This window comes from Ranitomeya imitator, chromosome 3 (assembly GCF_032444005.1).
Source record: "Ranitomeya imitator isolate aRanImi1 chromosome 3, aRanImi1.pri, whole genome shotgun sequence".
NCBI classification, from domain to species: Eukaryota; Metazoa; Chordata; class Amphibia; order Anura; family Dendrobatidae; genus Ranitomeya; species Ranitomeya imitator.
In genome coordinates, this window is record NC_091284.1 from 504,993,238 (window position 1) to 505,020,832 (window position 27,595).

A 27,595-nucleotide genomic window follows, 5' to 3' on the forward strand; every position below is an offset into this window, starting at 1 on the left:
AGCTAATTACGCTTGCAAAATGCTAAGAAAACCGGGGAAAAAAATGCCAAAAAATATGCGGATTTCTTGCAGAAAATTTCCGGTTTTCTTCAGGAAATTTCTGCAAGAAATCCTGACGTGTGAACATACCCATAAGCTGAAATGTGATATAACATATAGGGTTGAGCGAAACGGGTCGGCCATTTTCAGAAGTCGCCGACTTTTGGCAAAGTCGGGTTTCATGAAACCCGACCCCTGTGTGGGGTCGGCCATGAGGTCGGCGATCTTCTGAATCTGGTATTGGAAAAGTCGCTCAACCCTAATAACATAGTGTGCTCTTATCCTTGTGAATAGTGAGGTTGGCTGATATGCTAACTATGCATTGTGTTATGGAGCCAGATTGTTGACTTCAAAAGCAGAGAGGGAAAATATATGCAAATACTGCTTCTTGATCTAATCACCATTGTTTTCCTTATCTGTGATGCTAGACTGAAGGACACTTGTTAGATCTAAATAAAAATAGCCAGCATATATAGAGACTTTTTCTTCTGGTCAGGGTGACTCTGCATGATCTCAGCTGAGGATATGTCGGACCTGGCTGAAAGAACACAGTACTTCTTCATTGACCATCACTGAAACCCTAGAGACGTTTTTGAAAGGATCCAGGTTGGAACAATCAGTTCACCTGGCCACAATCCTCATTGCTCTAAGGCTACATTCACATTACCGTTGTGCGGGGCAGCGTCGGCGACGCAACGCACAATGCATGCAAAAACGCATGCACAACGCAGCTTTTTGTGATGCATGCGTTCATTTTTGCATGCTTTTTGGCGCAGAAAAAACTGCATCATGCAGCGTCCTCTGCGCCCTGACAGTTGCGCCAAAGTGACGCATGCGTCACAAAACACAAGAGCAGCGCATGTCCATGCACCCCCATGTTAAATATAGGGGCGCATCATGCATGCGTCGCTGCAGCTGCCCCCGACGCAACGCTAATGTGAACATAGCCTTAGTTAGTGTCATGCCCTCAGCTGCAGGTCTGGTCTCTGCTGCGAAGGGAGGCCGACACCTTTCATGCAGCTCCATTGGTACTACTCACCGTGTCTGTGGCTCCAGACGATCAGCGGCTCCTTTCTCTGCTAAGAACCTGCATCCTCTTGGCAGGTCTCCTGGAAATGCTCTTAGGAGGCGCGCCCCGCTTCCTGCACATACTTAAAACAGCAGAGCACCTGTTCTCTATTAAGGCTCCCTGTGCTATGATGCTCTGTGCATAAAAGGCATCCTCCCATTATGGGAGGTGCCTGGGCAATGTGTTCATTCTGTTGTTTGTGGCCTTCTGCTCAGGCTGTGCTGTGCTGTGCTGTGCTGTGCTCTGCAAAGTGTAGTTTGTTACTTTTGGTTTTCTAATCCCTCTGTCTCCTCAGTATCCTCCGCTTGCAGTTCCCTATTCTGGATCCTTCAGGACTCTCTGGTTTCCACTCCAGGCTGACTAAGCTGCTCCTCCCAGAACCTTCCAGATATTGCTGCCGGCTGGATCAGCCTTTCCAAAACTACACAGAGCTTCCAGGATTCTCTTCACTGTTAGAGCTTGAATACCACCGTCTTGTTATTACGGTCTGTATGGGTCATCCCTCTGGTCACGGGTACTGCAGCATTTAGGCCATCTGGTGCTGTGACGGGGGAATCCCTGTATAGGGGTACACCTTGCCCGGTGCTCCACTACGTGGTTCAGTGTTGTGGCTCAGAGGGATCTTCTCTCAGGCACCTCTTTCTGTTTGTTTAAGCTTCATTTAAATAAATACCATTGCTTTTGGAAGTTATTCTCCTGTCTCTTGTGTACCGGGTATACAGCTACCACTGCTCCATCAGAGGTCTAGTGAGTCCACTATATTTCCCCATGCCCTGTGGGCGTAACAGTTAGCTTGTTGTTACCTCCTTGCTGTGGGGGCCTGCCAAAAGTGGGAAGCCACTGGTGGGGGTATGCAACACTGGAAGCGGCTCTAATCCCGGGGAGGGTGAGACTGTAATTTGCATGGTGTTGGGTATTTGCTGGGACTGTTCTGTTTTCTATTGTGTGTTGTGGTTTAATAAAGTATTGCCGCAATGTTTTACCCTTACACTGTGTTGTCTGAGTAGTGTCTTGCCCGCGGGGAGAGAGAGCAGGCGTTCAGTGATATGAGCCCTGGTCCATGCAGTCTTGCTAAGGACAGCCGAGCCAGTGGACTAGAGCCCCCACTGACCCCTGTTTCTCCACATAAGGTACAATTTTATTCAATATAACGGCACAACCTGACACTGTGTGTAGGTTACTATGCACAATCCTGCTGACAGGTTCTCTTTAACTAACATAGTAACATAGTTAGTAAGGCCGAAAAAAGACATTTGTCCATCCAGTTCAGCCTATATTCCATCATAATAAATCCCCGGATCTACGTCCTTCTACAGAACCTAATAATTGTATGATACAATATTGTTCTGCTCCAGGAAGACATCCAGGCCTCTCATGAACCCCTCGACTGAGTTCACCATCACCACCTCCTCAGGCAAGCAATTCCAGATTCTCACTGCCCTAACAGTAAAGAATCCTCTTCTATGTTGGTGGAAAAACCTTCTCTCCTCCAGACGCAAAGAATGCCCCCTTGTGCCCGTCACCTTCCTTGGTATAAACATATCCTCAGCGAGATATTTGTATTGTCCCCTTATATACTTATACATGGTTATACATGTTAAATACATGATACATGGTTCACAATAACAATAATATTGACCATTGAAGCCCAAACTTTTACATGCCATAGTATATGGAGGCAATGAGATGGTTTGCAATCCCAAGTATATCTGAAGCTTCCTTTTGGATCTTGTTATTACATACCTGATTAATTGTTGTGCCTGGACACAACAAAACAACAGCACCTTTGCTGTTGAGACCCCGCTCACCCCTCTATGGGTAATGTGGTGCACCTACTAGTTGTTTTTACCTGTTTATTCCAACGTTTCTAGCAAATGCTGTGTATATTTGAATGGGAAAAGCTGGAGAAGGAGGGGAGAAGCTGCTAAAACAGAGGTAAATCCTGTTCTACTTTTTCTTAATACAGTTTTTGAAAGAAAACTATGTAATGAAAAATCAAAGATTACAAATAAATTGACAAATACTTTTTACTATGCATGGTAATCTTTTCTATGGTGTAATTATTAGTTTAAAAAATGGTTAGTATAATAAAAGGAAACACAAACGCAAAGGAAAGAAGAGCAGGATGGGTTGTATTTGTCTAGAGCGCTGTCACTATCAGAAGTAACATCTCCGCTGTATACAAAAATGCAAAGGCAGGCACAGACGTTGTGAGAAGTGAGAATATGCAGGCGGCAGTGGGAGATGTTGTTTCCTAATAGTGTGTATGGAAGTGCTTCTGCTTATGGTCACCTTGCTAGAAAACAACATGTAACAGAATTCCTCACTTGATATGTCCTTTGTGCGCCATTTATAGTTACAGCTGTGATGTTATCTAGGCTGCAAGAAAAACACATTCTCTCCTGTCAAGATGGTTTCTCATCAAAGGCCCACATAGCTTTCCATCCTACTCTCATTGGCTCCATTGGGAATTATGTCTGAAAGCCCACAATCTGGTATTCAGGCATATCCATTGATTGGGTCCTTGACAGTAATGATGTAGACAGAGTCAGTTTGCGCAGTTAGAAGGGTTAAACGTTTATCAGCATTTTTTCATTTTTCCAGCAAAATTTACAAAAGCATTTTGTTAGGGATCACGTCACATTTGAAGTAACTTTGATGGGTCTATGTGACTGAAAATACCCAAAAGTGATACTATTTAAAAAAACGGAATGCCTCAAAGTGCACAAAACCATATTTAAGAAGTTTAGTAATCCTTTAGGTGCTTCATAGGAAGTAAAGCAATGTGAAAGGAAAAAATGAAGTTTTTTATTTTTCACTCAAAAATATTGCTTTAGCTCCACATTTTTTCATTTTCAAAAGGGTAACAGGAGAAAATGGATGTCAACATTTGTTGTGCAATATTTATGTGGTGGAAAACTACTTTTTGGGTGCACGGCAGGTGTCAGAAGGGTAGGAGTGTCATTTGAATTCTGTAGCACAATTTTGGCTGGAATAGATTGTGGATGCCAGGTCCCATAGACCCCAAACAAGCAGCAGAAGCAACCACAAGTGACCACATTTCAAACTATACCTTTTGAGGAATTCATCAAGGGGTGTAGTGAGCATTTGTAACCCTCAGGCGATTCACTGAATTGTATAACATTGGGATGAATAAATGAAAAATTACCATTTTTTTCCACCAAAATGTTGCTTTGGCCCCAAGTTTTCAATTTTCAAAAGGGATAGTAAAAGAAAATGAATGGTACAATATGTTGGGCAATTCCTCCTGAGTTCACCAACTCCCCATATATGTTTGAAAACTACTTTGGAGACACAGTGCAAAGCTAAGAAGGGAAGAAGCACCATATTGGAGTTCAGATTTTGCTGGAATGGTTTGAGGGTGCCATGTCACATTCCCAGAGATTCTCAGGTGCTAGAACAGCAGAACTCCTCCTTAAGTTACCCTATCTTACAAACTGCACTCCTCAGTTAATCATCCAGTGGTCTAGTAAGCATGTTAACATGACATGTGCCACACAGATTTTTTTTACCATTGGGTAGTGAATAAAGAATAAGTACAATTTTACTACTAAAATGTTTTAGTTTTTTTTTTATTTTTATAAGGGCTAATAGAAAAAATTAGAATACAAAGTTTGTTGTGCAAGTTCTCCTGAGTTCACCAATACTCTCGATGTTGGGAATTACTTTTCAGGAACAGTGGAGAACTCAGAAGGAAAGGTGCGCAACATAGTGCAGATTTTGCTGTTACACCATATATACTCGAGTATAAGCCGACCCGAGTATAAGCCGACCCCCCTAATTTTGACACAAAAAACTGGGAACACTTAACGACTTGAGTATAAGCCTAGGGTGAGAAATGCAGCAGCTACCAGTAATTGTCAAAAGTAAAAATAGAGACCAATAAAAGTAAAATTAATTGAGACATCAGTAGGTTAAGTGTTTTTGAATATCCATATTGAATCAGGAGCCCCATATAATGCTCCATAAAGTTTATGATGGGCCCCATAAGATGCTCCATATTAAAATATGCCCCATATAATCCTGCATAAAGGTTAATAATGGCCCCATAAGATGCTCCATAGACACATTTGCCCAATATAATGCTGCACAAATGTTGATTATGGCCCCATAAGATGCTCCATAAAGATATTTGTCCCATATAGTGCTGCACAAACGTTGATCATGGCCCCATACAGACACTTGCCCCATACAGACACTTGCCCCATATAGTGCTGCATAAACATTATGGCCCCATACAGACACTTGCCCCATATAATGCTGCACAATAGTTATGGCCCCATATAATGCTGCACAAACGTTATGGCCCTATAGATGCTCCATACAGACACTTGCCCCATTTGCTGTTGCTGCGATAAAAAAATAAAAAAATCACATACTCACCTCTCCGTTGCTCAGGCCCCCGGCACTTTCAATATTCACCTGCTCCTCATTCCGGCGCCACTCCATCTTCAGCTTCTCCTGCACTGATGTTCAGGCAGAGGATGCGCACTAAACACTTCACCGCGCCCTCTGACCTGAGCGTCACAGCTGAAGACAGAGTGGTGCCGGAACGAGGAGCAGGTGAATATCACACAGCGCAGCACTCCCCTCCCCGTTATACTCACCTGTTCCTGATGTGGTCCCTGCACGTCTGTTCCCTGGCACTGGCAGCTTCTTCCTGTACTGAGCGGTCACCGTTACAGCTCATTACAGTAATGAATGTGCGGCTCCACCTCTATGCCTCACAGAGTTTTATACTGTTAATGAAAAAAATTACATTTTTACCACAAACTTTTTGTCTGAACCCCAGAATTTACATTTTTACATAGGAAAATGGGTAAAAATGGCACTAGAATTTGTCATACAATTTCTTCTGAACATGACAATATGTGGCTGTAATATATTTTTTGTCCAGGATTTGGGAATTATAAATACAGAGTCCCTAAGTGCCATAAAAGCAGAATCCTCCCTCAAATTACCCAATTTTGGAAATTATATCCCTCTGGGAATTTAGCTACAGATTCGTTTACAGAAATAATGTACTAACAGTGAGTGTGTGTGAATAATGTACTAACTGTGTGTGAACCCAATTGTTTTCTTTTTTTGAAGTATATAATGTGACGACAACTCGTTTATTCTTAACTAGATGGTGGCCCGATTCTAACGCATCAGGTATTCTATAATATGCATGTCCTCGTAGTATATTGCTCAGCCATGTAGTATATTTCCCAGCCATGTAGTATATTGCCCAGTCATGTAGTATATTGCCCAGTGATGTAGTATACAGCACAGAGCCACGTAGTATATTGCACAGCCCACATAGTATATTGCCCAGTCACGTACTATATTGCCCAGCTACGTAGTATATTGCCCAGTCACGTACTATATTGCCCAGCTATGTTTTATATTGCCCAGTCACGTAGTATATTGCCCAGTCACGTAGTATATTGCCCAGCCACATAGTATATTGCCCAGCGACGTAGTATACAGCACAGAGCATATTGCCCAGCCACGTAGTATATTACCTAGTTACGTAGTATATTGCCCAGTTACGTAGTATATTGCCCAGCGACGTAGTATACAGCACAGAGCATATTGCCCAGCCACGTAGTATATTACCTAGTTACGTAGTATATTGCCCAGTTACGTAGTATATTGCCCAGCGACGTAGTATACAGCACAGAGCCACATAGTATATTGCACAGCCCACGTAGTATATTGCCCAGTCACGTAGTGTATTGTCCAATACAAAAACCGTGTGCACTACTGGAGAAGAATGGTGCTAGGTTAGGTTCCCACACCTTCATAGACTATAAAGAAAAAGAACCCAGCACTCAACTGATGCTTTAGTGCAATTTTAATCGTAGTAGTACCCAATAAACGTTTCGGTCCTTGAATGGACCTTCGTCAGTAACTACATGTGAAAACCAAAAACAAGTGTAAACAAAAATTACAGAAAATAAAGATGCATACAAAATAAAGTATATACAAGGTATTTTGGAAAAGGACAATAGCATCGATACAAAACTCTGGTCAATCTATACATAGAGTATATGCTGGGGAGAAAATAACCCGAATATCTAGGCTGAATTATGTTCCACTCAGGATGAAATAAGGAAAGATACACCAGAAAGATAATAGTGGGAGAGGAGGTACATACCGTACTGTAGAATAATAGAATAGACCGTATGGTCATAGGGTACAAAAAAGCAGCGTCTGTAAGTGTAAGAAAGTCCCATAAAATTCCCATGGACCGGTAAGCACATGGTGTCAGGGGATATAAGGTAAAACATACCTTATGTGTGAGTCAGATAGGAGCGGTACTGTGGGTGGATAATGAAAAAGAAATTACATACCGAAGAGGAAAAAAAAAAAAAATAAAAAATAAAAAATAAAATTACATACCGCAAAAACCGGCCGATCAGAGAAACGCTCTAGTGCAGGGGATTTACCTGAGGAGACCGAGCTGGATGGTGGTGCTGTCAGACGCGGTGTCCACCGCTAGTCTGATCAGAAGTAAGTGCGGCCGCCATCTTATAAGAAAGGGGCGGGACAAGCCAGCTCCAACAGCCAATCAGCGGCTGGGTGGCAGACAGGAAGTGACGGCGCGCTGTGAGGACTACCTCAGTGTGCAGCTCAATGAGAGTTCCTGTGTATGGTGACCGGAAGTGACATCACGTTGTCATAGGGATAGGGCAATACAATGGGAAAAAAAAAAAAAAACCACGAGCGCTACGGAAAACGCGGCAAGGAGAAAGTAGAAAAGGAATGACAATACAGGCAACATAGGACAAGTGATATGGAGCTGAAGTGCCTATACGGAGATGATATGCTGGGTGAACAATCTCCATGGTGATAGGTGCTCCTATGGTCTATAGGTCTGATTAGTGATATGATCAGCTAGGTGAGGATAACCAGCTTGGTCCAGTGAGGTGTGCGGGTAGACCGAAGTGATCAGTACAGACGACTCTAGAGGTAAAAGAAAGGAAGAATTAGACCATGGTAATAATTGCATCAATGACTTACAATGGTAAAAATAACAAAACCAGTAAGATAGAAGAAGTCCGTAATGACCTGTGGGAAAATAACATGATACCACATTGCAGAGCAAATCACCCGATAGTACCATACAGTCTCAGAGAAAAGAGGCTAAATCATAGTCTCTATTGAGTCCCAGTGGGTGGAGGGTCTCCAATGTGTGGATCCAAAACGCTTCCCTCCGCTTTAGGCGAGCAACCCGATCACCACCCCGCCGGATGGGGGGGATATGTTCTATTACCTGGAACTGTAGCTGTGAGATATTATGACCCAAATTATGGAAGTGGAGGGGGATGGGTAACAACAGGTTCTTACAGCGGACCGTGGATTTATGTTTGGAAATCCGATCGCGAATAGGTTGCGTTGTTTCACCTATGTATAGAAGTCCACAGGGACATTTGATTAAGTATATAACCCATGATGAAGCGCATGTGAAATACTCCGGGATTCGGAATGACTTTCCAGAGCGAGGATGATGGAAGCGGGGTCCTTTAAGGACATTATGACATTGAGAGCAGTTCAGGCATGGGAAGGTCCCGGTACGTGGACTCTGTAAGAACCGTTGGCGGGGGGATGGAATACCTGATCCCAAATCTGCCCTGACCAACGAGTCCTTTAAGTTGGGTGGACGTTTGAAACAGGGAAGAAAAGGGTTCTGAAACTCAGTAACGTTGGGGTAACCCTTGGACAGCAGGTGCCAATTCCGGCGTATTGACCTATGTAGAATGTACGCAAACGGGTGATATCACTCGTTTGCGTACATTCTACATAGGTCAATACGCCGGAATTGGCACCTGCTGTCCAAGGGTTACCCCAACGTTACTGAGTTTCAGAACCCTTTTCTTCCCTGTTTCAAACGTCCACCCAACTTAAAGGACTCGTTGGTCAGGGCAGATTTGGGATCAGGTATTCCATCCCCCCGCCAACGGTTCTTACAGAGTCCACGTACCGGGACCTTCCCATGCCTGAACTGCTCTCAATGTCATAATGTCCTTAAAGGACCCCGCTTCCATCATCCTCGCTCTGGAAAGTCATTCCGAATCCCGGAGTATTTCACATGCGCTTCATCATGGGTTATATACTTAATCAAATGTCCCTGTGGACTTCTATACATAGGTGAAACAACGCAACCTATTCGCGATCGGATTTCCAAACATAAATCCACGGTCCGCTGTAAGAACCTGTTGTTACCCATCCCCCTCCACTTCCATAATTTGGGTCATAATATCTCACAGCTACAGTTCCAGGTAATAGAACATATCCCCCCCATCCGGCGGGGTGGTGATCGGGTTGCTCGCCTAAAGCGGAGGGAAGCGTTTTGGATCCACACATTGGAGACCCTCCACCCACTGGGACTCAATAGAGACTATGATTTAGCCTCTTTTCTCTGAGACTGTATGGTACTATCGGGTGATTTGCTCTGCAATGTGGTATCATGTTATTTTCCCACAGGTCATTACGGACTTCTTCTATCTTACTGGTTTTGTTATTTTTACCATTGTAAGTCATTGATGCAATTTTTACCATGGTCTAATTCTTCCTTTCTTTTACCTCTAGAGTCGTCTGTGCTGATCACTTCGGTCTACCCGCACACCTCACTGGACCAAGCTGGTTATCCTCACCTAGCTGATCATATCACTAATCAGACCTATAGACCATAGGAGCACCTATCACCATGGAGATTGTTCACCCAGCATATCATCTCCGTATAGGCACTTCAGCTCCATATCACTTGTCCTATGTTGCCTGTATTGTCATTCCTTTTCTACTTTCTCCTTGCCGCGTTTTCCGTAGCGCTCGTGGTTTTTTTTTTTTTTTTTTCCCATTGTATTGCCCTATCCCTATGACAACGTGATGTCACTTCCGGTCACCATACACAGGAACTCTCATTGAGCTGCACACTGAGGTAGTCCTCACAGCGCGCCGTCACTTCCTGTCTGCCACCCAGCCGCTGATTGGCTGTTGGAGCTGGCTTGTCCCGCCCCTTTCTTATAAGATGGCGGCCGCACTTACTTCTGATCAGACTAGCGGTGGACACCGCGTCTGACAGCACCACCATCCAGCTCGGTCTCCTCAGGTAAATCCCCTGCACTAGAGCGTTTCTCTGATCGGCCGGTTTTTGCGGTATGTAATTTTATTTATTTATTTATTTATTTTTTTTTTTTTCCTCTTCGGTATGTAATTTCTTTTTCATTATCCACCCACAGTACCGCTCCTATCTGACTCACACATAAGGTATGTTTTACCTTATATCCCCTGACACCATGTGCTTACCGGTCCATGGGAATTTTATGGGACTTTCTTACACTTACAGACGCTGCTTTTTTGTACCCTATGACCATACGGTCTATTCTATTATTCTACAGTACGGTATGTACCTCCTCTCCCACTATTATCTTTCTGGTGTATCTTTCCTTATTTCATCCTGAGTGGAACATAATTCAGCCTAGATATTCGGGTTATTTTCTCCCCAGCATATACTCTATGTATAGTTTCACCAGAGTTTTGTATCGATGCTATTGTCCTTTTCCAAAATACCTTGTATATACTTTATTTTGTATGCATCTTTATTTTCTGTAATTTTTGTTTACACTTGTTTTTGGTTTTCACATGTAGTTACTGACGAAGGTCCATTCAAGGACCGAAACGTTTATTGGGTACTACTACGATTAAAATTGCACTAAAGCATCAGTTGAGTGCTGGGTTCTTTTTCTTTGTAGTGTATTGTCCAGTCACGTAGTATATTGCCCAGCGACGTAGTATACAGCACAGAGCCACATAGTATATTGCACAGCCCACGTAGTATATTGCCCAGCTACATAGTATATTGCCCAGTCACGTAGTATATTGCCCAGCCACGTAGTATACAGCACAGAGCATATTGCCCAGCCACGTAGTATATTGCCCAGTTATGTAGTATATTGCCCAGTTACATAGTATATTGCTCAGTGACGTAGTATACAGCACAGAGCCACGTAGTATATTGCACAGTGGCGTAGTAAATTGCCCAGTCACGTAGTATATTGCCCAGATACGTAGTATATTGCCCAGCCACGTATGTCACAGGTTCAAAAATAAAAAATAAACATAAACTCACCTTCCGATCCGAGAGCCCATTGTAGTTCTGTCGCCAACTTCCGGTCCCAGGGTGTGATGACGTCGCGGTCACATGACCGTGACATTATAGCAGGTCCTTCTCACACAGGCGCGCAGGACCTGTGATGACGTCGCGGTCACATGACCGTGGCGTCATGGAAGGTCCTTGTCACATAATATCCTTAGCACTGGAACGTTGAGTAGAACGGGAAAGGCGCCGGAGGGTGAGTATATGATGATTTTTTATTTTTTTAATTATTTTTAACATTAGATCTTTTTACTATTGACGCTGCATAGGCAGCATCAATAGTAAAAACTTGGTCACACAGGGTTAATAGCGACAGTAACGGAGTGAGTTACCCGCGGCATAACGCTGTCCGTTACCGCTGGCATTAACCCTGTGTGGGCGGTGACTGCGGGGAGTATGGAGCGGGCCCCGGCACCTGACTGCAGGGGAGTAGGGAGGGACTAATCAGACTGTGGCCGTCACTGATTGGTCACGGCAGACATGACAGGCAGCTGGCGAGACCAATCAGCGACTTGGATTCCATGACAGACAGAGGCCGCGACCAATGAATATCTGTGACAGAAAGACAGACAGACAGAAAGACGGAAGTGACCTTAGACAATTGTATAGTAGATTATGCCAGACATATTAATCAGTAGGCCAAGGAACAGGAGCTATTGTTTATATGCGCCTGAAGGTTGACACACATGTAGACTGAATCGATGTTTGTTAATTTGGAGAATACCTGACTTCTTATTGTATCAGTCAATGCAGTTTGTTATTCTGCAAACATTGAAGGACAAAATATGCAGGTCAATTAAACACTTGATTAAAGAGAGATTGCCTCCTCCCACCTCCCCCCAAACCTGTGGATAGTGCCCTGAAAAACAGCTATGGGTATAAAAGAGAAATCTCTCCTTTCAGGCTGGAGTCACACTCAGCGTAAGACAATACGGTCCGTATATTACGGCCGTAATACGCTGAAAAGTCCCCAAAATAGTGTTCCGCAGCTCCTCTGTAGGCAGGGTGTTTCAGCGTTTTTTGCGCATGGCATCCTCCGTATGTAATCCGTATGGCATCCGTACTGCGTGTTTTTCTCGCAGGCTTGCAAAACCGACATACAGCTATACAAGGGATCCATGTGTAAAAAAAAAAAAAACATATATACTGTCTATATACAGTGGGGCAAAAAAGTATTTAGTCAGTCAGCAATAGTGCAAGTTCCACCACTTAAAAAGATGAGAGGCGTCTGTAATTTACATCATAGGTAGACCTCAACAATGGGAGACAAACTGAGAAATAAAAATCCAGAAAATCACATTGTCTGTTTTTTTAACATTTTATTTGCATATTATGGTGGAAAATAAGTATTTGGTCAGAAACAAAATTTCATCTCAATACTTTGTAATATATCCTTTGTTGGCAATGACAGAGGTCAAACGTTTTCTGTAAGTCTTCACAAGGTTGCCACACACTGTAGTTGGTATGTTGGCCCATTCCTCCATGCAGATCTCCTCTAGAGCAGTGATGTTTTTGGCTTTTCGCTTGGCAACACGGACTTTCAACTCCCTCCAAAGGTTTTCTATAGGGTTGAGATCTGGAGACTGGCTAGGCCACTCCAGGACCTTGAAATGCTTCTTACGAAGCCACTCCTTCGTTGCCCTGGCGGTGTGCTTTGGATCATTGTCATGTTGAAAGACCCAGCCACGTTTCATCTTCAATGCCCTTGCTGATGGAAGGAGGTTTGCACTCAAAATCACACGATACATGGCCCCATTCATTCTTTCATGTACCCGGATCAGTCGTCCTGGCCTCTTTGCAGAGAAACAGCCCCAAAGCATGATGTTTCCACCACCATGCTTTACAGTAGGTATGGTGTTTGATGGATGCAACTCAGTATTCTTTTTCCTCCAAACACGACAAGTTGTGTTTCTACCAAACAGTTCCAGTTTGGTTTCATCAGACCATAGGACATTCTCCCAAAACTCCTCTGGATCATCCAAATGCTCTCTAGCAAACTTCAGACGGGCCCGGACATGTACTGGCTTAAGCAGTGGGACACGTCTGGCACTGCAGGATCTGAGTCCATGGTGGCGTAGTGTGTTACTTATGGTAGGCCTTGTTACATTGATCCCAGCTCTCTGCAGTTCATTCACTAGGTCCCCCCGCGTGGTTCTGGGATTTTTGCTCACCGTTCTTGTGATCATTCTGACCCCACGGGGTGGGATTTTGCGTGGAGCCCCAGATCGAGGGAGATTATCAGTGGTCTTGTATGTCTTCCATTTTCTAATTATTGCTCCCACTGTTGATTTCTTCACTCCAAGCTGGTTGGCTATTGCAGATTCAGTCTTCCCAGCCTGGTGTAGGGCTACAATTTTGTTTCTGGTGTCCTTTGACAGCTCTTTGGTCTTCACCATAGTGGAGTTTGGAGTCAGACTGTTTGAGGGTGTGCACAGGTGTCTTTTTATACTGATAACAAGTTTAAACAGGTGCCATTACTACAGGTAATGAGTGGAGGAAAGAGGAGACTCTTAAAGAAGAAGTTACAGGTCTGTGAGAGCCAGAAATCTTGATTGTTTGTTTCTGACCAAATACTTATTTTCCACCATAATATGCAAATAAAATGTTAAAAAATCAGACAATGTGATTTTCTGTATTTTTTTTTCTCAGTTTGCCTCCCATAGTTGAGGTCTACCTATGATGTAAATTACAGACGCCTCTCATCTTTTTAAGTGGTGGAACTTGCACTATTGCTGACTGACTAAATACTTTTTTGCCCCACTGTATATATATATATATATATATATATATATATATATATGTCAGTAGACACATATATGTATATATATTATTACTTCATAAAGCGCTAGATAGCTTTAAAGCCGGTAATTCAATTACCGGCTTTTGTTATCTCCTTCCTAAACCGGACATGATATTAGACATGGTTTACATACAGTAAACCATCTCATATCACCATTTTTTTGGCATATTCCACACTACTAATGTTAGTAGTGTGTATATGCAAAATTTGGCCATTCTAGCTATTAAATTAAAGAGTTAACCCCTTCCCGACTTTTGACGCCACGTAGGCGTCATGAAAGTCGGTGCCAATCCGACCCATGACGCCTATGTGGCGTCATGGAAAGATCGCGTCCCTGCAGATGGGTGAAAGGGTTAACTCCCATTTCACCCGATCTGCAGGGACAGGGGAAGTGGTAGTTTAGCCCAGGGGGGGTGGCTTCACCCCCTCGTGGCTACGATCGCTCTGATTGGCTGTTGAAAATGAAACTGCCAATCAGAGCGATTTGTAATATTTCACCTATTATAACGGGTGAAATATTACAATCCAGCCATGGCCGATGCTGCAATATCATCGGCCATGGCTGGAAATACAGTGCGCCCGCCGAATCTGCCGGCCGGCAGATTCGTTCTAAAATGCATTTTGATCACTGAGATATAATCTATCTCACTGATCAAAATAAAAAAAATAATAAATGACCCCCCCCCTTTGTCACCCCCATAGGTAGGGACAATAAAAAAATAAAGAATTTTTTTTTCCACTAATGTTAGAATAGGGTTAGGGTTAGGGTTAGGGGTAGGGTTAGGGTTAGGGGTAGGGTTAGGGTTAGGGGTAGGGCTAGGGTTAGGGTTAGGGCTAGGGTTAGGGTTAGGGGTAGGGTTAGGGGTAGGGTTAGGGCTAGGGTTAGGGCTAGGGTTAGGGGTAGGGTTAGGGCTAGGGTTAGGGGTAGGGGTAGGGGTAGGGGTAGGGTTAGGGGTAGGGTTAGGGTTTTGGTATGTGCACACGTATTCTGGTCCTCTGTGGATTTTTCCGCTGCGGATTTGATAAATCCGCAGTGCTAAACCGCTGCGGATTTATGGCGGATTAACCGCGTTTTTTCTGCGCATTTCACTGTGGTTTTACAACTGCGATTTTCTATTTGAGCAGTTGTAAAACCGCTGCGGAATCCGCACAAAGAAGTGACATGCTGCGGAATGTAAACCGCTGCGTTTCCGTGCAGTTTTTCCGCAGCGTGTGCACAGCGATTTTTGTTTCCCATATGTTTACATTGAACTGTAAACTCATGGGAAACTGCTGCGGATCCGCAGCGTTTTCCGCAGCGTGTGCACATACCTTTAGAATTAGGCTATGTGCACACGGTGCGGATTTGGCTGCGGATCCGCAGCGGATTGGCCGATGCGGATTCGCAGCAGTGTTCCATCAGGTGTACAGTACCATGTAAACATATGGAAACCAAATCCGCTGTGCCCATGGTGCGGAAAATACCGCGCGGAAACGCTGCGTTGTATTTTCCGCAGCATGTCAATTCTTTGTGCGGATTCCGCAGCGTTTTACACCTGTTCCTCAATAGGAATCCGCAGGTGAAATCCGCACAAAAAACACTGGAAATCCGCGGAAAATCCGCAGGTAAAACGCAGTGCCTTTTACCTGCGGATTTTTAAAAAATGATGCTGAAAAATCTCACACGAATCCGCAACGTGGGCACATAACCTTAGGGTTAGGGTTGGAATTAGGGTTGTGGTTAGGAGTGTGTTGTGGTTAGGGTTGTGATTAGGGTTATGGCTACAGTTGGGATTAGGGTTAGGGGTGTGTTGGGGTTAGGGTTAAGGTTAGGGATGTGATTAGGGTTATGGCTACAGTTGGGATTAGGGTTAGGGATGTGTTGGGGTTAGGGTTAGGGTTAGGGCTGTGATTAGGGTTATGGCTACAGTTGGAATTAGGGTTGTGGTTAGGGTTAGGGTTGGAATTAGGGTTGTGGTTAGGGTTAGGGGTGTGTTGGGGTTAGGGTTGTGGTTAGGGGTGTGTTGGGGTTAGGGTTGTGATTAGGGTTATGGCTACAGTTGGGATTAGGGTTAGGGGTGTGTTGGGGTTAGTGTTGGAGGTAGAATTGAGGGGTTACCACTGTTTAGGCACATCAGGGGTCTCCAAACGCAACATGGCGCCACCATTGATTCCAGCCAATCTCGTATTCAAAAAGTCAAATGGTGCTCCCTCAATTCCGAGCCCTGACGTGTGCCCAAACAGTGGTTTACCCCCACATATGGGGTACCAGCATACTCAGGATAAACTGCGCAACAATTACTGGGGTCCAATTTCTCCTGTTACCCTTGTGAAAATAAAAAAATGCTTGCTAAAACATCATTTTTGAGGAAAGAAAAATGATTTATTATTTTCATGGCTCTACGTTGTAAACGTCTGTGAAGCACTTGGGGGTTCAAAGTGCTCACCACATATCTAGATAAGTTCCTTGGGGGGTCTAGTTTCTAAAATGGGGTCACTTGTTGGGGGTTTCTACTGTTTAGGCACACCAGGGGCTCTGCAAACGCAACGTGACGCCCGCAGACCATTCCATCAAAGTCTGCATTTCAAAAGTCACTACTTCCCTTCTGAGCCCTGACGTGTGCCCAAACAGTGGTTTACCTCCACACATGGGGTATCAGCGTACTCAGGAGAAATTGAAAAACAACTTTTGGGGTCCAATTTCTCCTGTAACCCTTGGGAAAATAAAAAATTCTGGGCTAAATAATTATTTTTGAGGAAAGAAAACGTATTTATTATTTTCACGGATCTGCATTATATACTTTTATGAAGCACTTGGGGGTTCAAAGTGCTCACCACACATCTAGATAAGTTCCTTTCGGGGTCTAGTTTCCAAAATGGGGTCACTTGTGGGGGGTTACTACTGTTTAGCCACATCAGGGGCTCTGCAAACGCAACGTGACGCCCGCAGAGCATTCCATCGAAGTCTGCATTTCAAAATGTCACTACTTCACTTCCGAGCCCCGGCATGTGCCCAAACAGTAGTTTACCCCCACATATGGGGTATCACCGTACTCAGGAGAAACTAGTCAACAAATATTGGGGTCAAATTTCTCCTGTTACCCTTGGTAAAATAAAAAAATTCTGGGCTAAATAATTATTTTTGAGGAAAGAAAACGTATTTATTATTTTCACGGCTCTGCATTATAAACTTCTGTGAAGCACTTGGGGGTTCAAAGTGCTCACCACACATCTAGATAAGTTCCTTTCGGGGTCTAGTTTCCAAAATGGGGTCACTTTTGGGGGGTTTCTACTGTTAAGCCACATCAGGGGCTCTGCAAATGCAACGTGACGCCCACAGAGCATTCCATCAAAGTCTGCATTTCAAAACGTCACTACTTCACTTCCGAGCCCCGGCATGTGCCCAAACAGTGGTTTACCCCCACATATGGGGTATCACCGTACTCAGGAGAAACTGAAAAACAACTTTTGGGGTCCAATTTCTCCTGTTACCCTTGGGAAAATAAAAAATTGCAGGCTAAAAGATCATTTTTGAGAAAATAATTTTTTTTTTTATTTTCATGGCTCTGCGTTATAAACTTCTGTGAAGCACTTGGGGGTTCAAAGTTCTCAACACACATCTAGATTAGTTCCTTTGGTGGACTAGTTTCCAAAATGGGGTCATTTCTGGGGGACCTCCAATGTTTAGGCACACAGGGGCTCTCCAAATGTGACATGGTGTCCGCTAATGATTGGAGCTAATTTTCCATTTAAAAAGCCAAATGGCGTGCCTTCCCTTCCGAGCCCTGCCGTGCGCCCAAACAGTGGTTTACCCCCACATATGGGGTATAAGCGTATTCAAGACAAACTGCACAACAACATTTGGGGTCCAATTTCTCCTATTACCCTTGGCAAAATAGGAAATTCCAGGCTAAAAAATCATTTTTGAGGAAAGAAAAATTATTTTTTATTTTCATGGCTCTGCGTTATAAACTTCTGTGATGCACCTGGGGGTTTAAAGTGCTCAATATGCATCTAGATAAGTTCCTTGGGGGGTCTAGTTTCCAAAATGGGGTCACTTGTGGGGGAGCTCCAATGTTTAGGCACACAGGGGCTCTCCAAACGCGACATGGTGTCCGCTAACAATTGGAGCTAATTTTCCATTCAAAAAGTCAAATGGCGCGCCTTCCCTTCCGAGCCCTGCCGAGTGCCCAAACAGTGGTTTACCCCCACATATGAGGTATCGGCGTACTCGGGAGAAATTGCCCAACAAATTTTATGATCCATTTTATCCTATTGCCCATGTGATAATGAAAAAATTGAGGCGAAAAGAATTTTTTTGTGAAAAAAAAGTACTTTTTCATTTTTACAGATCAATTTGTGAAGCACCTGAGGGTTTAAAGTGCTCACTAGGCATCTAAATAAGTTCCTTGGGGGGTCTAGTTTCCAAAATGGGGTCACTTGTGGGGGAGCACCAATGTTTAGGCACACAGGAGATTTCCAAACGCGACATGGTGTCCGCTAACGATGGAGATAATTTTTCATTCAAAAAGTCAAATGGCGCTCCTTCCCTTCCGAGCCTTACCATGTGCCCAAACAGTGGTTAACCCCCATATATGAGGTATCAGTGTACTCAGGAGAAATTGCCCAACAAATTTTAGGATCCATTTTATCCTGTTGCCCATGTGAAAATGAAAAAATTGAGGCTAAAATAATTTTTTTGTGAAAAAAAAGTACTTTTTCATTTTTATGGATCAATTTGTGAAGCACCTGGGGGTTCAAAGTGCTCACTATGCATCTAGATAAGTTCCCTGGGGCGTCTAGTTTCCAAAATGGGGTCACTTGTGGGGGAGCTCCAATTTTTAGGCACACGGGGGCTCTCCAAACGTGACACGGTGTCCGCTAAAGAGTGGAGCCAATTTTTGATTCAAAAAGTCAAATGGCGCTCCTTCCCTTCCAAGCCCTGCCGTGCGCCCAAACAGTGGTTTACCCCCACATATGAGGTATCAGCATACTCAGGACAAATTGGACAACAACGTACATGGTTCAGTTTCTCTTTTTACCATTGGGAAAATAAAAAAATTGTTGCTAAAAGATAATTTTTGTGACTAAAAAGTTAAATGTTCATTTTTTTCCTTCCATGTTGCTTCTGCTGCTGTGAAGCACCTGAAGGGTTAATAAACTTCTGGAATGTGGTTTTGAGTACCTTGAGGGGTGCAGTTTTTAGAATGGTGTCACTTTTGGGTATTTTCAGCCATATAGACCCCTCAAACTGACTTCAAATGTGAGGTGGTCCCTAAAAAAATGGTTTTGTAAATTTCGTTGTAAAAATGAGAAATCGCTGGTCAAATTTTAACCCTTATAACTTCCTAGCAAAAAAAAAATTTTGTTCCAAAATTGTGCTGATGTAAAGTAAACATGTGGGAAATGTTATTTATTAACTATTTTGTGTCACATAACTCTCTGGTTTAACAGAATAAAAATTCAAAATGTGAAAATTGCGAAATTTTCGCCAAATTTCCGTTTTTATCACAAATAAACACATAATTTATTGACCTAAATTTACTACTAACATGAAGCCCAATATGTCACGAAAAAACAATCTCAGAACCGCTAGGATCTGTTGAAGCGTTCCTGAGTTATTACCTCATAAAGGGACACTGGTCAGAATTGCAAAAAACGGCAAGGTCTTTAAGGTCAAAATAGGCTGGGTCATGAAGGGCTTAAATGGCGGAAAAAATTGGCGTGGGCTCCCGCGCAATTTTCTCCGCCAGAGTAGTAAAGCCAGTGACTGAGGGCAGATATTAATAGCCTGGAGAGGGTCCATGGTTATTGGCCCCCCCTGGCTAAAAACATCTGCCCCCAGCCACCCCAGAGAAGGCACATCTGTAAGATGCGCCTATTCTGGCACTTGGCCACTCTCTTCCCATTCCCGTGTAGCGGTGGGATATGGGGTAATGAAGGGTTAATGCCACCTTGCTATTGTATTGTAAGGTGACATTAAGCCAAATTAATAATGGAGAGGCGTCAATTATGACACCTATCCATTATTAATCCAATAGTAGTAAAGGGTTAAAAAAAAACCAAACACATTATTAAAAATTATTTTAATGAAAAAATCACAAAGGTTGTTGTAATAATTTATTCTACGCTCAATCCACTCACTGAAGACCCTCGATCTGTAACAAAAAAAAATAATAAACCAACAATATCCATACCTTCCAAAGATCTGTAACGTCCAACGATGTAAATCCATCTGAAGGGGTTAAAATATTTTGCAGCCACGAGCTCCGCTAATGCAGCGTTGTTCGTGGCTGCAAAACCCCGGGGAATGAAGGTAAAGTAGGTCAATGACCTATATTTACCTTCATTTGTGGTGAGGCGCCCTCTGCTGGTTGTCCTCATATGAACTCGAGCCTGGGAGCTTTCTAGGAAAGTTCCCACGATCTAGGGACAACCAGCAGAGGGCGCCTCACCGCAAATGAAGGTAAATATAGGTCATTGACCTACTTTACCTTCATTCCCCGGGGTTTTGCAGCCACGAACAACGCTGCATTAGCAGAGCTCGTGGCTGCAAAATATGTTAACCCCTTCAGATGGATTTACATCGTTGGACGTTACAGATCTTTGGAAGGTATGGATATTGTTGGTTTATTATTTTTTTTGGTTACAGATCGAGGGTCTTCAGTGAGTGGATTGAGCGTAGAATAAATTATTACAACAACCTTTGTGATTTTATCATTAAAATAATTTTTAATAATGTGTTTGTGTTTTTTTTAACCCTTTACTACTATTGGATTAATAATGGATAGGTGTCATAATTGACGCCTCTCCATTATTAATTTGGCTTAATGTCACCTTACAATGGCAAGGTGGCATTAACCCTTCATTACCCCATATCCCACCGCTACACGGGAATGGGAAGAGAGTGGCCAAGTGCCAGAATAGGCGCATCTTCCAGATGTGCCTTTTCTGGGGTGGCTGGGGGCAGATATTTTTAGCCATGGGGGGCCAATAACCATGGACCCTCTCCAGGCTATTAATATCTGCCCTCAGTCACTGGCTTTACTACTCTGGCGGAGAAAATTGCGCGGGAGCCCACGCCAATTTTTTCCGCCATTTAACCCTTTAATTTCATAGCTAGAACGGCCAAATTTTGCATATACACACTACTAACATTAGTAGTGTGGAATATGCAAAAAAAAGGTGATATGAGATGGTTTACTGTATGTAAACCATGTCTCATATCATGTCGGGTTTAGGAAGGAGATAGCAAAAGCCGGCTATTGAATTACCGGCTTTAAAGCTATCTAGCGCTGTATGAAGTAATAATATATATACATATATGTGTCTCACTGACATACAGTGGGGCAAAAAAGTATTTAGTCAGTCAGCAATAGTGCAAGTTCCACCACTTAAAAAGATGAGAGGCGTCTGTAATTTACATCATAGGTAGACCTCAACTATGGGAGACAAACTGAGAAAAAAAAATCCAGAAAATCACATTGTCTGTTTTTTTAACATTTTATTTGCATATTATGGTGGAAAATAAGTATTTGGTCAGAAACAAAATTTCATCTCAATACTTTGTAATATATCCTTTGTTGGCAATGACAGAGGCCAAACGTTTTCTGTAAGTCTTCACAAGGTTGCCACACACTGTTGTTGGTATGTTGGCCCATTCCTCCATGCAGATCTCCTCTAGAGCAGTGATGTTTTTGGCTTTTTGCTTGGCAACACGGACTTTCAACTCCCTCCAAAGGTTTTCTATAGGGTTGAGATCTGGAGACTGGCTAGGCCACTCCAGGACCTTGAAATGCTTCTTACGAAGCCACTCCTTCGTTGCCCTGGCGGTGTGCTTTGGATCATTGTCATGTTGAAAGACCCAGCCACGTTTCATCTTCAATGCCCTTGCTGATGGAAGGAGGTTTGCACTCAAAATCTCACGATACATGGCCCCATTCATTCTTTCATGTACCCGGATCAGTCGTTCTGGCCCCTTTGCAGAGAAACAGCCCCAAAGCATGATGTTTCCACCACCATGCTTTACAGTAGGTATGGTGTTTGATGGATGCAACTCAGTATTCTTTTTCCTCCAAACACAACAAGTTGTGTTTCTACCAAACAGTTTCAGTTTGGTTTCATCAGACCATAGGACATTCTCCCAAAACTCCTCTGGATCATCCAAATGCTCTCTAGCAAACTTCAGACGGGCCCGGACATGTACTGGCTTAAGCAGTGGGACACGTCTGGCACTACAGGATCTGAGTCCATGGTGGCGTAGTGTGTTACTTATGGTAGGCCTTGTTACATTGGTCCCAGCTCTCTGCAGTTCATTCACTAGGTCCCCCCGCGTGGTTCTGGGATTTTTGCTCACCGTTCTTGTGATCATTCTGACCCCACGGGGTGGGATTTTGCGTGGAGCCCCAGATCGAGGGAGATTATCAGTGGTCTTGTATGTCTTCCATTTTCTAATTATTGCTCCCACTGTTGATTTCTTCACTGCAAGCTGGTTGGCTATTGCAGATTCAGTCTTCCCAGCCTGGTGCAGGGCTACAATTTTGTTTCTGGTGTCCTTTGACAGCTCTTTGGTCTTCACCATAGTGGAGTTTGGAGTCAGACTGTTTGAGGGTGTGCACAGGTGTCTTTTTATACTGATAACAAGTTTAAACAGGTGCCATTACTACAGGTAATGAGTGGAGGAAAGAGGAGACTCTTAAAGAAGAAGTTACAGGTCTGTGAGAGCCAGAAATCTTGATTGTTTGTTTCTGACCAAATACTTATTTTCCACCATAATATGCAAATAAATTGTTAAAAAAAACAGACAATGTGATTTTCTGGATTTTTTTTTCTCAGTTTGTCTCCCATAGTTGAGGTCTACCTATGATGTAAATTACAGACGCCTCTCATCTTTTTAAGTGGTGGAACTTGCACTATTGCTGACTGACTAAATACTTTTTTGCCCCACTGTATATATATACCTATTCTATGTGTACACATTTATTCTACCTATTCTACTGTAAGCTGTCAGTGTGATTTTACTGTACACCGCGCTGAATTGCCGGCTTTTCTCTCTAACACCGCTGCGTATTTCTCGCAAGTCACACTGCTGGTCCGTGTGTAATCCGTATTTTTATGGCTTCCATAGACTTTCATTGGCAGTTTTTTGCGCAATATGGTGACAAACGCAGCTTGCTGCGATTTTTTTACGGCCGTAGAAAGCCGTATAATACTGATCAGTAAAATACGGCAGATAGGAGCAGGGGCATAGAGAATAATTGAGACGTTTGTTAGGCGTGTTTTACGGACGTATTTTATGCGCTCATACGTCCGTAAAGCTCGCTAGTGTGACGCCGGCCTTACAGAAAGAGGAAATCAGCCAAGGCCCCATGGCTCCAATCGGAGGAATACAGATTTAGATAAGGTATGGTTTATCTCATGGAGAGGTAGGACATGTAGTGGTTAGGGACCACCCATATTAAAAGGACATGCTATGATGGCTTTGGTGCTCTTTGAGAAAAAAAAACAGCTCAGTTCCTTACATTTTTAACAATTGTATATTGGCCACATAGCGTGTTTGTGTAACCTTACATTAATTTAATACTAAAGGTGTGCAAGCCATATTTTTCTTTTTTTTGTGGTTTGGCCAAGGAGAGGTAGGACATATAGTGGTTAGGGGCCATGCATATTAAAAGGTACACCTTGATGTGGTTGGACGGTTTTGATAAAAAAAAAGTTAAATAAGTAACTTACGTCTGTCACATTTACAACAATATTGGAGTTCATGTATTTATTAGGCTCAGTGTGCTGACGTATTGTGAGCATATATGTTTGTATATTGGCCACATAGCACATTTGTGCACATGTGCATTAATTTAATACAAAAGGTTATGCGAGCTCTATTTTCCTTTTTCTTTTTTTTGTCTACAGGTATAGTAACGATTTTGGATCTATGGGTGTTTTCTAGAAACAAGCAGCAATGGAACTTAGTGAGTGAAAATTGCAAATCTACAATTGTAGTGGCCAGTACTTTGCAGTGCCCAGTATATTGTAGTGCCCAGCCCATTGTAGTGCCCATGCTTTGTGCCCAGCTATTGCTTCTGGAGATACGTATTTGTAAATAAAGTGGGCTCTCAGAAATGCAAAACACATGGACTCTAAATGTGGATTTATCACACTGGAGCTCAGACGGGTGGGGGATTTGGATTTTGGAGCACAGAATTGACTGAATTTCTTTTGGGGGAGAGGAGCCAAAGCACTTTTCCAGAGCCTTTGTGCTACCAATATCGTGAAAGCGCCCTATATTTCCAGTCTCAGATTAAGGACCTGGGTGGGGACTTCTTTTTTAGGGGGGATTAAGTTGAAGCTTTCTTTGGCAACATTAAATTTTTGGATCACATTTATCCTGTGTTGAGTTGGGTTAAATCGGGGTTTTCACCTAAATCTCGGAATGACATGATTCAGAGGAAACATTCGAGGAATCCATTCACTATAATCAAGCAGGAGAGTTTTTCTGGACTACTTCTGGCCTCTTTTGAGCAGTGTTCTTCTTTTTAGAGATGCACAAGACTATGGCTGACAGCGCTTTTATGCCAGCTTAAAAAGACAGACACCACCAGATCATAGGCCAGACGTGATTCGAGCCTTACTGCGATTTTTTTGGAGGCAGAATAAACAAATCAACAGCAGGTCAAGAATCAGTTTTATTTATTTTTTCTACCAATCCTCTTGCAACTAGCTAACTTTCACTAAATCAATGGTCGTAACCATGGATAACTAAGGTCATGCAATGCCTGCACATGAGGAAAGAGACATAGCAAATCAGAAATACTATACTACATCTCTAATTGAAGGTGTTTGCTAATATTATTATTATTCCACCTACTACATGGTGGGATATGATCTTGGAGATGGGAATATCCTGTTAAGTCCCATGTCATCAAGGGGTTAAGTGCTTTGAGACTTGTCATTGGAACTTAATAGTGTTCAGTAGGGTTGAGCGACCTTGACCTTTTTAGAGTCGAGCCGTGTTTCGCGAAACCCGACTGTCTTAGAAGTCGAGTCGAGTGGAATCGGCCGATTATCGCGAAAAGTCGGGGATCGACCGAAACACGAAACCCAATGCAAGTCAATGGGGGAGCATAGTCGGCAGTTAGTGGAGGCCAGGAAAACACCTACACTGCCCATTTTAATGGCAAAAACATCCATTCTTGTTACAGAAGCTTGTCAATCGTAATTTAGCTTATATTAATTGGAAGGCATTTGAAATTGGGGGTCATTTGGCTAAAGTTGTGGGGGGTAGGGCTGGTTCAAGTAATTAGTGGGCCCAGTAAATCTGGACCACGTCACGGCAGTGGAGCAGGGAGAGGTAAGTATTTCAACTTTGCAAGTGCTGTGATCCTGAGCAAGCAGGGGGGGCCCACTCGTTGGCATTGGTACTGGCACAGAGCCCCTCAAAGTACAGCGGTGTGTTTGCACGGCGGGGGCGCCTCCCACCGGCAGCAACACTTTTGCGTACTATGAGAGGCCCTGTGCCAGTGACGTCGCCAACGAGTATTCCTCCCCCCACCTGATGAAGGAACCTGCACTTTCATCTGCACCTTCCTCTTTGTCCCCGTGTAAGGTGGTATGGTATGCGGGAAGGGGGACCTGACTTTCAGCAGGGTCACAATCTTGCAGTGTAGCGTGCACGGGAAATGTTGCGTTATGGGTCAATGTACCAGCAGACTCATCTATCACTGGCTGGGCAATGGGCAGGATGAGGAGGAAACACAGATATAGGCCCAAAGAATAAAGTGGGCTAAATGCAGTTCAAAATTGGTAACACAGGAGTAACCAGGGGGCATTGCAGTGGACGACAACTGGAATGAGAGGCTGACACAGAGAGTAGGCCCAAATCAGTAAGTAGTCGAAATGCAGTTCAAAATTGGCAACAGTAGTAAACAGGCGGCACAGCTTTGTTCAGTGGAGGAGAACAGCAAGGAGTGGCAGACACCGATAGTAGGCCCCAACCCAACTAGTAGGCCAAATGCAGTCTAACATTAACAACTACTTAACGAGAGCCTGAAAATGGAATTTCAGGACAGGAAACCAGGAGAACAGCAAGGAGCGGCAGACACTGTTAGTAGGCCCCAAACCAACTAGTACGCCAAATGCAGTTGTTCCATTTAACCACTATTTAACAAGAGCCTGAAGATAGAAGCTCAGGAAAGGCAACCTGGAGAACACCTTGGAGCGGAAGACACCGTCTCTACACCCCATACCCAATTTGTAGGCCTAATGCAGTGTAGTTTCCAACAACTACTAAACGAGAGTCGGAAGACCGAAGCAATGGCGAGGAAACCTGGGGAACACCTTGGAGCGGAACACACCGTCTCTACACCCCATACCCAATTTGTAGGCCTAATGCAGTGTAGTTTTCACCAACTACTAAACGAGAGTAGGAAGATCGAAGCAATGTGGACGAAACCTGGGGCACACCTTGGGGCGGCAGACACCGTTAGTAGGCCCTACCAAAGTTGTAGCCCCAATGCAGTTTTAAAATTCCTAGAGGCTGAAAACAAGACTATTGACGCTCAGCTTTTTTCAAAGGAACACAGCTGTATTGAGTGGCGCAGACAGACACAGGTAGTAGGCCTTAAACCAAAAATGTGGCTCACTGCAGTTTAAAAAAGGTTACAGGGGTACACAGGCAGCATTGCTCTTGGCAGTGGAGGACAATTTCAATAGTGGACCGCAGACAGACTTTGTACGCCTACTATTAAAAAAAGGATGCTCTATGCAATTAAAAATAGGTTCCAGGGGTCCACGGGCAGCAGTGGTGTGGTCAGTGTAGGAGTAGTAGAAAGAACGGGCCACAGACAGGCTTCGAAGGCCTAACATAATAAAATTGGGCTGTAGGCACTTTTAAATAGGTTCCAGGGGTACACGGGCAGCAGTGGTCTGGTCAGTGTAGGAGTAGTAGAAAGAACGGGCCGCAGACAGGCTTCGAAGGCCTAACATAATAAAATATTGGGCTGTAGGCACTTTTAAATAGGTTCCAGGGGTACACGGGCAGCAGTGGTCTGGTCAGTGTAGGAGTAGTAGAAAGAACGGGCCGCAGACAGGCTTCAAAGGCCTAACATAATAAAATTGGGCTGTAGGCACTTTAAAATAGGTTCCAGGGGTACACGGGCAGCAGTGGTCTTGTCAGTGTAGGAGTAGTAGAAAGAACGGGCCGCAGACAGGCTTCGAAGGCCTAACATAAAAAAATATTGGGCTGTAGGCACTTTTAAATAGGTTCCAGGGGTACACGGGCAGCAGTGGTCTGGTCAGTGTAGGAGTAGTAGAAAGAACGGGCCGCAGACAGGCTTCGAAGGCCTGACATTATAAAATATTGGGCTGTAGGCACTTTTAAATAGGTTCCAGGGGTACACGGGCAGCAGTGGTCTGGTCAGTGGAGGAGTAGTAGAAAGAACGGGCCGCAGATAGGCTTCGAAGGCCTAACATAATAAAATATTGGGCTGTAGGCACTTTTAAATAGGTTCCAGGGGTACACGGGCAGCAGTGGTCTGGTCAGTGTAGG